The sequence below is a fragment of the Oreochromis aureus genome, linkage group 19, assembly GCF_013358895.1.
Source record: "Oreochromis aureus strain Israel breed Guangdong linkage group 19, ZZ_aureus, whole genome shotgun sequence".
NCBI classification, from domain to species: domain Eukaryota; kingdom Metazoa; phylum Chordata; class Actinopteri; order Cichliformes; family Cichlidae; genus Oreochromis; species Oreochromis aureus.
The window spans coordinates 18,241,724-18,257,083 of NC_052960.1; the positions used below are offsets into that span (position 1 = coordinate 18,241,724).

General features: G+C 45.0%; 1 long non-coding RNA gene across 1 annotated transcript; it reads right to left on the reverse strand.

Moving 5' to 3' along the window:
- Positions 1–6,040: 6,040 nt before the first annotated feature.
- Positions 6,041–15,149, reverse strand: LOC120434934. The gene is made up of 2 exons (XR_005609437.1): positions 15,103–15,149; positions 6,041–7,818 (listed from the first exon to the last, which is right to left on the reverse strand). It is a non-coding gene; the product is annotated as an uncharacterized LOC120434934 (long non-coding RNA).
- Between the last annotated feature and the right edge of the window lie 211 nt (positions 15,150–15,360).

Genomic DNA, 15,360 nt, shown 5'->3' on the forward strand with positions numbered 1-15,360 from the left:
GATAAAAGTGTGCATGTGTGAAAGACAGTTCTCCAGTTGTTGTGTCCCAGAGATGCAGCCTCAGGTCATCTGACACCTCTTCCATTTTGGACATAAGGGCCCTGAAGACACACACACACACAAACACACCCCAGTGTCGTCTTATATCAGCCTTGTTGGTGACACATTCGGCTTTTCGTGTGTGACCAGCAGCCCGAGGTCACATGACGGATCTTACAGCAGCTGTGAGGGGAACATACAGAGGAGCATCTGTGTGTACACATGGGGGGTGGGGTGCGGTTTACATATATAAATGCATGTGTGCATCCTCCAGTCAGCTTAGTCAGAGCTAAGCAAGTTTCCTCTGACACCACCTTGTCATCGCTGTGAAACTGCGCTAACCATAAAAAGACTGCAGCATAAGAAAAGCAAAAAATGAGTGCCAAACCACAGCTGAATCTCTGAGCAGGTGGGAATCAGCTGTCACAAAATATAGACACACACAAAAAAAGCTTCTTTAAAATGTCGTATGTTCTCCACCATCTTCAGTGTTTTTAGCATCAGATGTGAAACTGATGCACATTTTATGGCCAAAAGCAGAAGCACTCCTGTCCACTTACTTTTGGTCTGTGGCTGTTCATCATGGTTCATGTCAAGTTCATCAGGTTTAAAAAAAATAAAAATCATGATAACACCACATGCTATGATATTTTAGACAGCTTGTGTGCTTTGAAGTTTGGGGAAACCCAATTTCTGTTTCAACTTTGTAACAAATTGCCCGTGATGCACTTTTGAAGTCCATAACTGGGAGAAGGGGCCAAGAAACCATTGGAGGCTCCAGGAAAGTAAATGATCCTAAGCTGTTTTCACACATGAAATCTGGGCAATGCAGAGAAAATGAAGTCAGGTCATTGCCCATACTTGCCCTTTCTCTCATGTAGCATGCAGCAGGAGATAGTGCATATCGATACGAGCCGGGCTTGCTTCTTGTTTTCAGTCTGCACACTGAACAGTGCAACCAGCTCCTGGAGGTGGCTTCATATTTAGCATTGAGCTATGACATAGGTAGCAATCTAATCATTAAGAAAGAACGTCAGGTAACCGTTAAAGAAGTATGATGTAGCGTAACGTTTTGGGCAACTTCTTGATGATAAAAATCTCCTTGTTATTATATTGCTCTTGTCTTGGATTAATCCTCTTTAATAAACTGTGTTTGAGAATCTCTAATATACCTAACTGAACTCCAGGGTTCTCTGTTCACCTAAATAATAATAATAATAAAAATAAAACCTTTATGTCGGTAGGTTTTTTAGTATCTACGTACACTGTAGGCTTAAAAGTATTTAATTTAAGATCATTTTATTTCATTTATAGGTTGTGAGCCCAGGTTTGGCTCTTTAGTTTTATCTGTTGTGACATCATAATGGCTACCCATATGATCATTTTAGGAAATAGCGTGTCAGCAACAGCACTTTCACATTTTACAGCTTTGCACTGTAAAAAAATTGATTAAACTACTAAAACAAAGATCAAGTTATGGTTCTAGAAATTTTCCATAATTAAAATGCAGAATTATTTCTATATTTTTTACAGGAAGGTTGACTGAAATACACTTGTGGTGTGTTTAGATTTATATAAAATTTGTGTATTTCCACAATTTCGCTATGGAGTTTGTTTGTTTTTTTTACAGTGTGAGAATACAAATATGAGCCGGTGCCTGTTCAGATTTACAAGAGCATTTCTGCCCAACTTCTGGTGTCAGCAAGCTTTGGTGTCGTTTTAGCCTTGGGCACTTTCTAGCATGCCGTAGCATTTTATCCCAGCCACACAAGCTCTGATAACAGAGAAGACATGGCGCATTAGTGTAGCATCCTAGCCACCAATACTAGTAATTCCTGCTTCGATATGAGCGAACCTGAGAAAGATGAGTGAAATATCTTACCCAGCCATGCCTTGATACGGGACTTGACGTATGTGGGAGATACAGGAAGAATACAGAGACTCTGTGCCTCATCTCTGGGCAGCAGGATTAGAATGTTTACCCACTAATGTGTTTAGCTACGCCGGGGCAAGTAACACACAAATTCGTGCATACTCTACACATGATATACAGACATAAATGCAGGAACAAACATGTCTTGTGTGTGCCTAATTTCACATATATACACAAAAACACTCTCTCACACATGTATAGATCCAGTACATTCAGCTGGTCTGGCCTTGTTTTGTGTATTTGTGGGTGCTGAGGTCTGCACCCATCTGCTCTTGTGTGTGTGTAATCTGCCTCAGACAGGCTACAGTGCTTAGAGGGGCCAGACTGCAAACACTGCACTGGGATGAGACACCTGCCACAGGGCTAAGACCAGAGCCCTGACGCACAAACACACACACAGATGGAGAGGCCACGGTTACCAGGGACAAAGCTGTCCACAGTCACTCAATTACTGCCCAAGCGGTGTAGCATTCAGGTGCTTTGTGCCGTTTCAAACCATCGGTTGTTTTGTTTTTTTAATCACAAACTATGTTTTTTTTTTATCCTGCAGTGTGTGGATTTTCTGTCCCTATGTTGCAACCATCAGTCTAATTGGTTGGTATTAATCGGAGGCACACTTGACAGTTCCATAACTACGGCGTTCATAATGCTCCTGTTGAGGAGGGAAAAATCTGTACTTATCCTCGTCTTGAAGTCTAGCTTTGAGCATCTGCTGTCAGAGTGTCACGTCTGAATTTAGCAAATGCCCAGGCACGAGGTGGCTGCGTTCTAAACGCCCAATGCTCAAAGGAGTGTCTGTCGTGCCGCGGCTCGGCGTGCCAAATCAGAGCTGGCTAGGAGCTCCCTATAGGCGAACAGATGGCCATTACTATCATTTATAACTTATTAGTGCCTATAATCCTACCTGCGTCAAACACGCCCCAACGCTTAGGACTGGCTCTCTTTTTTGCCTCATTTAAAACAGTTCTATGTGCCAGAAAAGTCCTTGTCACGATTTTCTCTTCAATCTTTCTGTATTTATAATCTGCAAACTGCGCGGATGACACACGTGCAGAAATATTATGATACGCGGCTATCTCTCGTTTAAAATCCACAGTCAACAGATTGCCCCGTGATGGTGCAGAGCTGGAAACCGACAGTACTGAATGGAAATGCAGGCACAACATGTGGTGTGCGGTAATTTTCACCAACTGTAAAGGCTTACAGTGATATTTATTTTCATAACAATGCACCGTTGTCGCCTATATAATGGAATCATTGGGCTAATACGCAGCTCTCCATTTGAAGGCATATGCTGCGAGTGTATGTTACGGATGCCTACAGACACGCTCGTTTCTGCTGATTGATGAATTAGCCGACGTTCATCTTTAACGCGGTGCTTATAGTGCTGAAAAAAATTGCATTCTAGCAGATAGCAGCATCCTAACAAAGTCCTTCCTCCTACTTTGTCAGTCTCTCAGTCTGGCTCCACCGAGGCAATCATCAGTGATGCCTCACATTCACCACCCAAGCAGGTGTGGGCATTGACGTTTCTACTGTGAACAGGCTGCATCTGTCATGTGGCAAAGAAGAAATAGCTCCAATCAATGTCCCCCTCGGACACACACGCACACACAGATACACGTTTGCGCGCGCTCGGAGATACGCACACACACGCTCCACATGCACACACCCCAGGCACCACTGTTCTCCAGCAAACAAGGATATGTGGAACAATCATTGTAAACCATCCCGGCCGGCGGTGTGGGCGATCGATGAGACCGCCGTGTATAGAAAGTCAACACGGCCCTTTGCTTCGTCCCTGGACTTCAAAACAGTCGCCGCTCGGAAAGGCCAGAGAAATGCCGAAACCTTTGACTCAGTGTCACACCTCCCATCTGTCGCCATTTTGAGTCAGACAGTTTGTTGCAGCCATTTTGTGTCCCAGCCATTTAGCACTCTATTGAGCTTCAGATGGGGATGCCAAATGGCGCGTGTGAACCCCCTCCACCCCCCCTCCATCATTTGTGACCGGTTTGGATGACAGACAAATAGATGGGCAGACACGCAGGCAGACAGAGAGACAGAAGGAAGGCAGATGACTGGCTTTGATGAGCTTTATGGGGATGTGTGCGGAAAGACAGACAGACGAATGTGTGTCGGCAAACAGACAGACAGATAGACAGACAGAAGGTATACATACATGTGTGTTTGCGTGTGTGTGTGTGTGTGTGTGTGCACGTTGTGTGTGAGCGGATGTCAGACCAGGTTGTGTGTTCCTGCAGTGGCAGAGATGAGAGGGAGAGAACAGGAAGCTGCTCTCCTGGAGACAGATGGACTGCCATGCTGTGGACACTCTCACACACACACACACACACACACACACACACACACACACGCAGTCGCACAAACTCACACACACTCAGAGTGACACACAACAGTACAGCCAACAAGAGAACATATCAGAGCACGACTGCTGAAAACAGAAAAACACACCAACATGCTAGCCTAAATAGGCATCGCAGACACAGATGACGCACATTTGAGATAAAACGGACGAAATATGCAAACTCTAGAAATTGACTTAACAATAAATCACCAGAATTAGCCGCAGCCATTGTCTATTTATGTAGCCAAGAACTTCTTCAAGGGAGTGAGCCTCGTTTGATTGGCTCGTTGGAAGTTTCTTCGCAGAAAAAAAAAAAAAAAAAGACTCCCAATGAATGCAGTGAGATGCTCATTGACAAACATACATGACACACTCGAGCTCATAACAGGTGTTAATCCTGCGAGCTTCAGGTATGTGGTGACAACCTTCTCACACCCAACTTGAGAGCTCTGGCGGATCTAGGCTACGCCAGGTTGTCACACAGGATGTGTTGTGTGTACAGACACATGTACACACACACACACACACACACACACACACACACACACACACACACTCACACACACACACATTCTGCTTCTTCTCTTCACTTTTTTTCTGTCTCTCTTTTGAACAGCGACACACAGGAAAAGGAAGGAACAAGAGAGTGAGGGAGTGAAGATGAGAGAGAGTCTTCACAGACATCGACTCCAGCGGCGACAACAGCAGTATCACACCGTGTGTTTGGGTGTTTCTGCGAGTGTGTGTGTGTGAGCATCTGTGAATGTGTGTGTGTGTGTGTACCCGGGCGCGTGTGTTAGGTGTGTTTCACAGGATTGCCAACACATCTCCTCGCAGCGAGAGCCCTATAGGAACAGAGACATCTGTGGAGTGAAAGGACGCCAGCTTGCATGGTCGTCTCTGGAGAAAGGAAAAGATGGGGAGAGGAGAGGAGAGGAGAGGAGAGGAGAGGAGAGGAGAGGAAAGGAGAGGAAAGGAGAGGAGTCAACAGGAGCTCCAAACCTTGTCTGTCAGCTGATAATTAGAGGCGAGACGCTGTCTAATATAAAATTGTTTAATCTGACCACATTCCTTAATCATGAATTGAGTCTTCAAGTTAAGCAAGTGAGCAAATCTACTTTAAATCTGCACCTGCTAAGCCTCACACCAAATCTTTCAAGGGTAAAGTTGCAAAAAATCCGGTCAAAATCATGTTCTGCACTTTCTTCAAAGCTGATAGTGAGTGAGCTAATCTAAAGTCATGTGACATGTGTGGTGACTCAGCAGAGAACATCCTTACCATTAAAGCTAAACCTTGACTAAAAGAAGGTGCTGTGTCATTCTTTCAGGATAAAATTGCTCACGGTGAATATCAGCAGATCAGTGAATAAATATCGGAGGCGCTGGCCTTCTTCTGTGATTCATCCATAACCCTGCAGCCGGGGACTTCCACTGCAAATGGAGTTGATGACAATACAAGCAAATGTCCTCCTTGTGTGTACAAGCAAGAGCACTCAAGCAGATGTGCACTGCAGACCTTGGGAGTATGAGCCAGGGAACGGGACACAGGTGCACCTGCTCTCTGCTCTCGACGAAAGGTCAGCCAGATTCAGAGAGGGATGCAGCCTTCCAGTGTTCGGGAGCCAGTGACAAAAAAAGCCGGAGAGAGCGAGCTAGACTGACACAGGAATAATCACAGCAACGGTAAAGTCAAGGCAAGATGAAGAAATATTAAACTTTAATTTTTTGCAGAATTAGTGATACAAACTATTCGCTGTGGCCCTTTTTTTTTTTTTTTCCCAAACCCACTTTCAAAACCATCTTTTTTTTCTAAACAGCCATCATTGCCACACGTGGCTCCGTGTCGGTTGCCAAAGTGCATTTCCAGCGATCTGAGCAGGTATACAGGAGAAAACATGTGCAGCCGGACCGGTGCCAGAAGAGACAGAAGGTCCGCAATGATGTTTCACTACATAGATTATGCAGATACCGCGGTCAGAACGAGGAACAGACAGAGCGAGGGAAACAGAGAGAGCGAAAGAGAGGGAGGGAGAAAGGGAGCATGAAAAACAGAGAGTAGGCGACAAACAAATACAGACAGAAAGAGAGGACAGCGACGGCGGCGAACACAGAAAAACGGAGCAAGTGTAAGCATGAGAGGGGGAACATGAGAGACAGAGAGAGGGAAGTGAAGCAGGGAGGGGTGTGTGTGTGTGTGTGTGTGTGTGTGTGTGTGTGTGTGTGTGTGTGTGTGTGTGTGTGTGTGTGTGTGTGTGTGTGTGTGTGTGTGTGTGCAGGCTACAGCTGGCAGAGGGATTCCCAGAGCCAACTGCCAGTGTAGTGGAGCTCCTTAACAACTTCACAGGCCTCTCAGAAAGGAGCTTTAAAGTGGCCACATGGCCTGGCCAGCACAGCAGAGCAGAGCAGCAGGCTTTACTTGGGCTATGTGCACACACACATTTGTGCACATGCATTCATACACACACAAGCTCAAACAAGACTCAGCCCGCCAGCTGCTGACAGGGACAAGAGTGTCCAGAGCGATAAATCTGCAAGTGTGTGTGTGTGTGTGTGAGGGAAGGAGGGGTGGGGGGGTTAAGCAAGAAATAGCAGGAGAGCAAAAATCCTCATCTAGCTTTAGATACTCCACAGAAGTCGCTGCATAGTTTCAAGTCACACTTTTCAGTAAAAATATGAAGCCAGCCTCATATTTTGATATTCTGACCAAAGAGGCCACGTCAGGTTTTGCCTCATTCGCACCTGCAAGCCGATTTTATCTTTTACCGAGCTGCCTCTTTGCACAAATACAAAAATGCATTTCCCAGACTGCTGCGTTCATCCTCGTCCGTGCTCGTAGGGGTGAAAAAAACGTGGTACACGCCACTCAGCAAAGCAGCTTTGCCTTTCGCCGTTTGATTCCTCCGATAACAGTAAGCACCAGCTCATTGTGAAATGTTCTCAACAAGTTAAGCCTCCTAATTTCAAAATCGTTCCCTGATCCTTTAAACGCTTGGTGCAAAGCAGAAATTGGTTCTTTTATCGCTCTCTTTATATGCACGATTATCATTATCCCTCTTTGGAGCTGAACTTTGAGGAAGGGATGGATGAGGTTTGGGGGAGGGAGTGGATGAGATGCCATCACACGACCCAGCTGTGTGTGTGGTGAGATGGATATCCCCCCTTTCTTGCTTTCTCTCTCTCACACCTCCACTGGACGTTTGTCCGTCTGGATCGGCACAGTTGATTTTTCCAGGGGTTGTCCAGTCACAAAGGTTTTTCAGTCAGGATCGCGGTCTCTCCCTTTTTTCCCACCATCACTATGCTAGACCACCACTATACTAATGGTGGGGCATTAGCATTTCAAGGAGCCTCCATTAAGGAGGGCAAGAAAAGCTGCTCTCGGCGGGGGGAAATCCATTTTGTCCCAGGCTCCAACATCTGCTGCAGCCGTCCCAGCCAGAAGGACGCTCGGATAAAGCCCGAAGAGCCCTCTGATTTACTGTAATGACAGACAGACAGATAGACAGGCAGAACGGATGACCATATGCAGAAGAGAGGGAGAAAAAGGAAAAAGATAAAAACAACTTCTGTCTCACTGTCTGTCATTTTCTGGTGCTTTCTGTGTGCATGTGCCGGTGGTGGTGGGGAAGAGGGGAGGGGGCTGGGGGGGGTCATGGGAAAGGCAGGTTGCCAGATTAGGCTCTCTGAGTAAAATCCTGTATGCCCAAAGTAGTGTGAACAAAAAAATTTTAATTGTTAGAAGCAGAATGTCATAGTATCATGGCCGTGGTATTATAATAACAGTTTAAGAGAAGTAGTAAGAGGACATCTGTAGTCATAATTAGAGGAGCTCACAGGCTGGTTGTCATCTGGCTCCACATAACGGCTGAAAGACCTGACCAAGAAACAGAAGACAAGTCAAGAGAACGGCAGAGGGACGGAGGGACACGGGGCCTTGATCCCTACCCCATCTGTCCCGTTTCTCGCGGCTCCTTCTAACTTCTTCATCCTGCCCTCCCTCTGTAGTGGTCTCCTGTTTGCGTTGGTCTAAACCTACTAAGTCCCTCAGAAGCCTAAAGCCCGAACAGCACGGAGGTGAGCTGAATCACACGCCGGCCAGCTGGGAAGTCAAAGCTTTTAGCAGCTATACAGACAGGAAGCAGAAAACACCCGCAGTAGCAGCAGTAACATGAGGCCGAAGCAGGAGAAGAATGTGGGTTTGTTTTGGGTTTCTTTTTTTTAATCCTTACAATAACTCATGTAATATAATGACACCGTGCCCTTCTAATGATAGAGCATATTGCAATTACATGACTTTTTCCCCACCCAAAGGGAGCGTCTGTGATGTCATGGCGCCACAGCGCAGATATTTTTGTCCGTCTGCACCGAGCATGCTTGATAATGGCACATTCTCCGAGATGAACGCCGCAGCATTAGTGGCGGGCGTTTAACAACCTCTGGGTTGTTGTGACACAACACACCACCGCGATGATGGATACTGGCTGTTGCCGTGCACAAAAATAAGAAACTTGCTCCAGCTGATAAATGCTGTATTTTTTTATTTTTATTTTTTTACAGCAGCAGCACATCTGACTGTCTGGCAGGATAATAACACAAGTTCATCTGTCTCTTTTCTTGTACCATCTTCTAGGAGTAAAGACACAGATACAAAGTGTCTGCGGGAGTTTAAACAGATGGAGGGCCTCTACTGGGAAGGAGTTTCTCGCCATAAAAAAGAGGGGGAAAATGAGGCAAAAAATGTCTTAACAAGGCATTTATTCTCATATTCTGTCTTAAAATATTTATTGTTCCATCTCTAAATGTTTAATTTCGACATAAAACAGTACTATTAGGGGGAGAACATGGTTTCCAAAGCATTTTCTCTTCAGAAGGGGTGGAAATATGAAATGCTTCAAGATATCGTGAAGCTATTTTTTACGTATGCATATCAGAAAAAAATGAAATTATCTGTTAGTTAGCTTTTGGAAAAATTTCCAAAATGTCGTTTTTTTTAATATTCTCGGTAGATTTAATGTCTTAGTTTTCGCACTGCAAACACACTCGCACACACATATGAGAAGTAGGGCGATGATGTCATCAAGTCAAGTCTGTGTCTCACATCATCAGCTGACCCGGTGATGTCGCCTGCGGTGAGCACCTGGCTGCTTTCACCACAAGAGAGCCATTACATGTCAGAAGGTTGTTTAGAGCGCAGTCATTATGCACAAATACACGCACACACATACAGTACATAGAGCCAGCAGCTGGTATGCAACTCCAACTGGATAAAACAATAAAACTTGGAACTCTGCAGCCCATTGGATGCTACAGAAACCTGGTGAATTTGGAAAGAGCTCTTTCTGGTTGACTGTCTGTCTGTCTGTGTTTCTGTCTGCTTCTCTCTCTCTCTCTTTATCTCTCTGTCGTTCTCTTACTTTGGTGCCACCCAGCCTTGACGCCATAGCTTTTATGCAACACCAGCCTGACGGATGCCTTTTGCTCTGTGTGGTCCAGACGTAAGCCATCCAGGCCACTTGGTTGACTGTGTTTGTGTGTGTGGGTTACTTTTCTCTCTCTCTCTCTCTCTCTCTCACACATACACACACACACACACACGTCATCTCTTGCTCTGTCTCCACAGGTCTGGTTCTGAGCTCCATCACTCCTAACAATTATCTTTGGCTCACAGATCAGGCACCTCAGAGTCTGGGGCTGTTACAGACGAAGCACATGCCGGCTTAGAGATGTGTTTACAAGAACTGGGGGGTAAAGTAAGAGTGTGCGTGCGTGTGTGTGTGTGAGTGTGTGTGTGTGTGTTCATGACAGAGAAAAGAAAGAAAATGTACAACATTAGAGCAGAAGGCTAGCGTATAGTGCGCTACAGTCAGCAAGACTCTAAAAGGAACGCTTGTAGCGCTCTTCCCACTACCGGATCATGTCCAGTGTGCGCACACATACACACACAAACACACACACACAGCCAAACATGCACATACACATGCGCAGAGCCAGATGGACAGCAGTGCTAAGGCTTAGTTTAATGACAAAAGGACCCTCAATCTGGACATGGATTTATCACTCACTTTAAAGTCCATCTGCGAGAAGTTTGGACAGAAAACACAACTGCTCAATCTCACTGCCTTCCCCAGCTTGTGTTTGAGCAACTTAGCAACTCTCTCTTTTAGACCGCACTCACACACTTCGCCACACAAGGTGTCCCGCACCTCTCCTGTATCTTTAACAAATCTGAATGATAAATGTTTGAAGAGAGGGGCGGCTCCGCTACTTAGATTCCCGGGCCGGTGGCCCTATCGTACAGGCATGCAACCATAGGCTTTTATTTCCTGGGTTTAGTGGTGTCCAGGGGCCTGGCAGCATGTGGGGTGGTGTGAGGGGAAGCTGAGAGGCAGATAGACAAGAAGAGTGACAGCACGGAGATAGACTAGCTACCTATTTATAGCCCGGGCCATCTGCAGAGCTCCCTCTTGTCTTTGGTCATCCTGTTCACAAAGGCTTGGAGGCAGATTCCAGCAGCCCAGCGCCCAGCCGCTCCATTCACTATTCATTCCAGAGCCGGCAGCACCATATGGATCCGGCCCCACTGCTGGGCCCTGGCCGGCCTGTTTCTCCCTCTCTATCTCTCTCTCTTCAGATTGACATGGTAATGAAGCCTGGGTGGCTTGCAAAGCGTTCTCCTTTCTTTTTCCCCCTCTTTCTTCCAGTGTCTTTCCCCTCTTCTCTCTCAAAGACGCCGGGCTTGAGCATGACCGGACACCCCCTCCTCCTTCCCTCCTGTTCTCTTCCTATTACTCTCCCTCCTCCTCCTTTTGCAGCACTCGCCTTCTGTCTTTCTTTACAAGCAGCCCAGACACTCTCCTCTCCTCCCCGTAGCCACTCTCAGACATTCAAATGATCTCATTTGATTCCCTCACACCTGTGAGGAGCTAATGTGACCTTAAGTGGCCAAGATGTTCTCTTGCCAGTTTCGCGCTACACGTAGAGATCTCCATCTCTGTCAGGGCTGACGCTGAAACAGAAATGAGTCAAAGTGTGTCACTTTTAAATCACCAGTGTCACATGGCAGCAGGGACACTGGATACTCCCAGACACCACATCCTCTTTTTCAGCTCACATCCCTTTTTCAGCTTGACCATCTCACTTTAATGAGGCATAAAAGGCGATAAAGCGGAAATAGAATCAGAGAAGGGGATTCCACGCAAGGAAACTGTTAATGAAGCTACAAAACACAGCCCCTTGGGGGAAGTAAGACGACTGTGAAACTAAACCCAAACAGAGCTACTGTCAGGCTCTCGCAACCCTGCTTGGTCCTTTGTCATTGGCCGATAGGAAACATAAAAGGCTTTAAAATGAAATGTCTTAGTCTATAAACACCACATGCTTTCAAAAAGCCCTACTGAACAACCTGACACCATACCTCTGCAAATTTTTCTCAGAGACTTTGTCTTGCAAATATTAACTACGATCACAAGACTTTTCATCTGCCTTTCCCAAGCATAAGATCCGAGCTCTAAGGTACTCTACAGTACTATGATCCAGAGCAGTTTTATTTTGAAGTGGCCACTAACTGGTGCGTTTATAATCTGATATTCTGACTGCTACTTTCAGCTGTTATTACTGCTAGAGGAGCTAAAAAAGAAGACCCTAATGATAGCAGAAAAAAGAGAAAGTTTAGCAGCTGTTTCATGCAAATATTTTTTAAGAGGAACTGTAACTGGTAGATCAAACTTTTGTGCTTTCTTGAGTGTTTCCCTCTAATTGCAGAAGGGCATGGAGAATAACTGTGTCCATGTGTATTTATTGCCGTAATATTTTTAGAAGATGGATAACGTTAAAAGTACATTAGTAGACCGAGGTATTATTCCCGCTGTAGTGTGCCAGTCACCTTGGGATCTGTGGAGCCCGAGGCCTAGGCCAGCCTAGTTAACCATGCATGCTGTGCTGGGCCTAACCTAATTAGGTGCCATCCCAATGTCAACACTGCTGCGTTCAGAGCATGATAAAAGACAAGGCTTCTCTTCCTCCTCTCAAACTGTGACAGGGCTACAAAGAGCCGGGTAGGAGAGACCCTACCATCTGCAAGCTCCGTGTGTGTATTTGTGTATGCATGACTTTGTGTGATACTCGCATGCTGTCATTTTGCTTTAAAACACTCGCTGGGAAAGAAAACAGCTACAGGTTCTCTGCGCAATTGCTTCATCTTATTGTGAAACTGGTGTGGACTGGTGGGTTTTTTCTTAATTAAATTTAGAGCTTTTTCTGTGATAAACCTTCAAAAGTGCATCCTGCAGCCAGCGGTGCTTCATACATCCATCTACATACATCTGTAGGCCTTTCATCTGCAGTTTCATGAATCCACTTTTACTTTAGTCTAGCTGCACTATGATTTCAATGCCTTTGTTTTTTTATTCTTTTTTTTGGGGGGGGGGGGATTTTTCATCACATCCAGAGCATCATTAAAGCAAAGACAGATTTTTGCACTGAAATCCCAATTAGGGTCGATCAAATATGGCTCCCCGAGCACAGAGGCGCACGCACACGAACTCAACGTTGCCTTTTTAATGTGTCGTCAAACCAGCCACTAATTCCATTTATACGGATAAAACACTCTCACAAATAGATTACCTGCTACATACGATCCTCTCTTTCACTGTGAAATTGTGGCACGGAGCCACATCCTCCCACTGCTTCTTAGTCCATTAAAATACAGATGAGAGCGTTTTACAGCCTGGGCCAACAGCAACGCCTCCCAGCTAATCCACCAACAAACACAAACATCAGATGAATTATCTGTAATGGAGAGGACTCTGTTCTGGCACAGCTGACGGAGAAATGAAACAAAACACGAGTTTATTTTGGTAAATATTTGGATTTCATTTTGATTCTGCTTTTCATGTACGTAATTAGCTGGCAAATATAGATCTGTATAGAAACCTTTGCTCGTCTATGGAGGGTGTTGGTGTCTTTAGGTGTGCTTCCAGCAGTTCCTTTCAGAGCCATTTCGTGCCTTTGCGTTCTGAAAGCTACATGTGAGAGGAAAAGTTTCTTTGCTCTCAGCATTTGAAGAGTTTGTCAATTTCAACTTCTAAAAATGCACTTTAAGAAGAGAAATCCGCTTTCTGAATCCTCCATCCATCCATCTATCCGTGGCCAGCAGCACACTTGACAGTTTCACTGGCTCAGGAGCCAAGCAAACAATGCTGCTCTGACAAGCGAATCTCTGCCGTGTCGGAATCTCATCTACTTAAAGCACTATTTATTCAGCACACATCCTTTTAATGCTGAATCTTGGCAACGGTGCATGAAATCCAGCACCTTAATTCCATTAGCTTGTTACTCCAATAAGTCCCAATAATCTAAACCTAACTGCAACACATACACAAACCCTGGAAATACACAAGCCATAGCTGCTCCCTCTGGGGCATTTTTAATAACAGTAATAGCCTTTAAAGGTTGATTCATTCTGCTGAGATAAAAGTAAATGGCCACATTAACCTGTTGGCTGGGACTAGCTGTGCTGGAGCTTGTCATATAGAGGAAGTAAAAACTAGTGGCAATGTGAAACACAGCAGGTTTTTTGAGGATTTAATGTAATTACATCACAAAGACGTAAAGATGCCACAGCTTAAGGAAGTTCTCATTCAAACGCTTTCTCTCGGCTGCTTTTTTTGGTTAGTTTCCCACCATCCTGAATGAAACGCCTTATGCTTGATCATAGTCGACACACAGGGGTGAAGCTATTGTCGATAAGAGACTGAAACTTCTCTTCAAATGGGGCTTAGCGAGTGTCATTCAAAGACTTTGCTCTTCATTTCAAAAGTGACTCAGCTTTTGTTAGTCAAAGGGTAAAGAGGGTCCTTTAAGACCCAGATGCCCTTGGTGGGAAAGAAGCGATAAAATTGTGAAAGAGAGAAAAAAGATTTTTTTTAAAAGGCGAAGACAGCGTCAGCATCGCGAGATAGATAATCTAAGAGGAACGAGAACGAGAAAGTGATGGGGATATTAAGGGTACACCAAAAGAGAAAGGCATGAGAAAGTCCACTGGTAGGTCTGATCCTGTGTGAGCCGATGAGATGGGTGACGGGTGAGGAGGGGTGAGAGATAAGAGCCAAAGAGGATTAGGGCTGTGAGAACCTTTGTTGTTGTGATCAGTTAAAAGCACTGGCTCTCAATGATCCACCTGAGCACTTCAGTGTGCTTACAGCAGCAAATCTGCATGTGAGGCATGACAAGACAACGTCAGCAGCCCACTGAAACACGGGGACCCACGACCACAGGTCCACAGCCCTGCAGACAGATGTTTAACACAGCTGACGTCTGCTTTCTTTAAGCATCTCTACAAATCTTAAATCAAAGCGTCAGATACCAATATGAGTGGAGAACACAAGCATGAGTTATGTGAATCCAAGATGTGTCCAAAAGCATTCGCCACATATTTTCCCATGTGTTGTCTACAGCATTGCTCACACTGTTTTATCAAAGTATGTGGACAATTATGAACTGTACCACAATATAATTGCCTCAAATATATACATGCTGTGACAAAGTGAATGAGCAGTTGAAATACTCTCCACTTGCCCCAGAAGTGACTTTTTGCACATTATTCTCTCTATATATTTATTCGCTATGATTTGTTATTGTCAAAGTAACATTGCTGCACTTACTATCCCGGGTTTGTTTGTGTAAGCATTATGTTGCCTGCAAACCAAACTCAGTTACATGTTGCTTTATATTTTATTATGTTGTAGAATTTGTGCATACTCACGTTGTTTTTCGTTTTCAGTCTTTGTGTAGGTCAGGTGTGAGGAAAGGCCCGCCCAGCATTTCCTGATTTTTAAAGCACTGATGATGTCATGTCTGACATCAGCGGGTTAAACCAAGAGGAGGGGTTTCTTTTACCATAGGAATGCTTCCTTTTGTTTGTTTCGGGATACGAAGGGATTTGTTGAATATTTTTTCTTATATAGAGCAATTTAGTTGCATAAATGTGTTAATCAGACGAGTGGGGAGCTTTATGTAATTC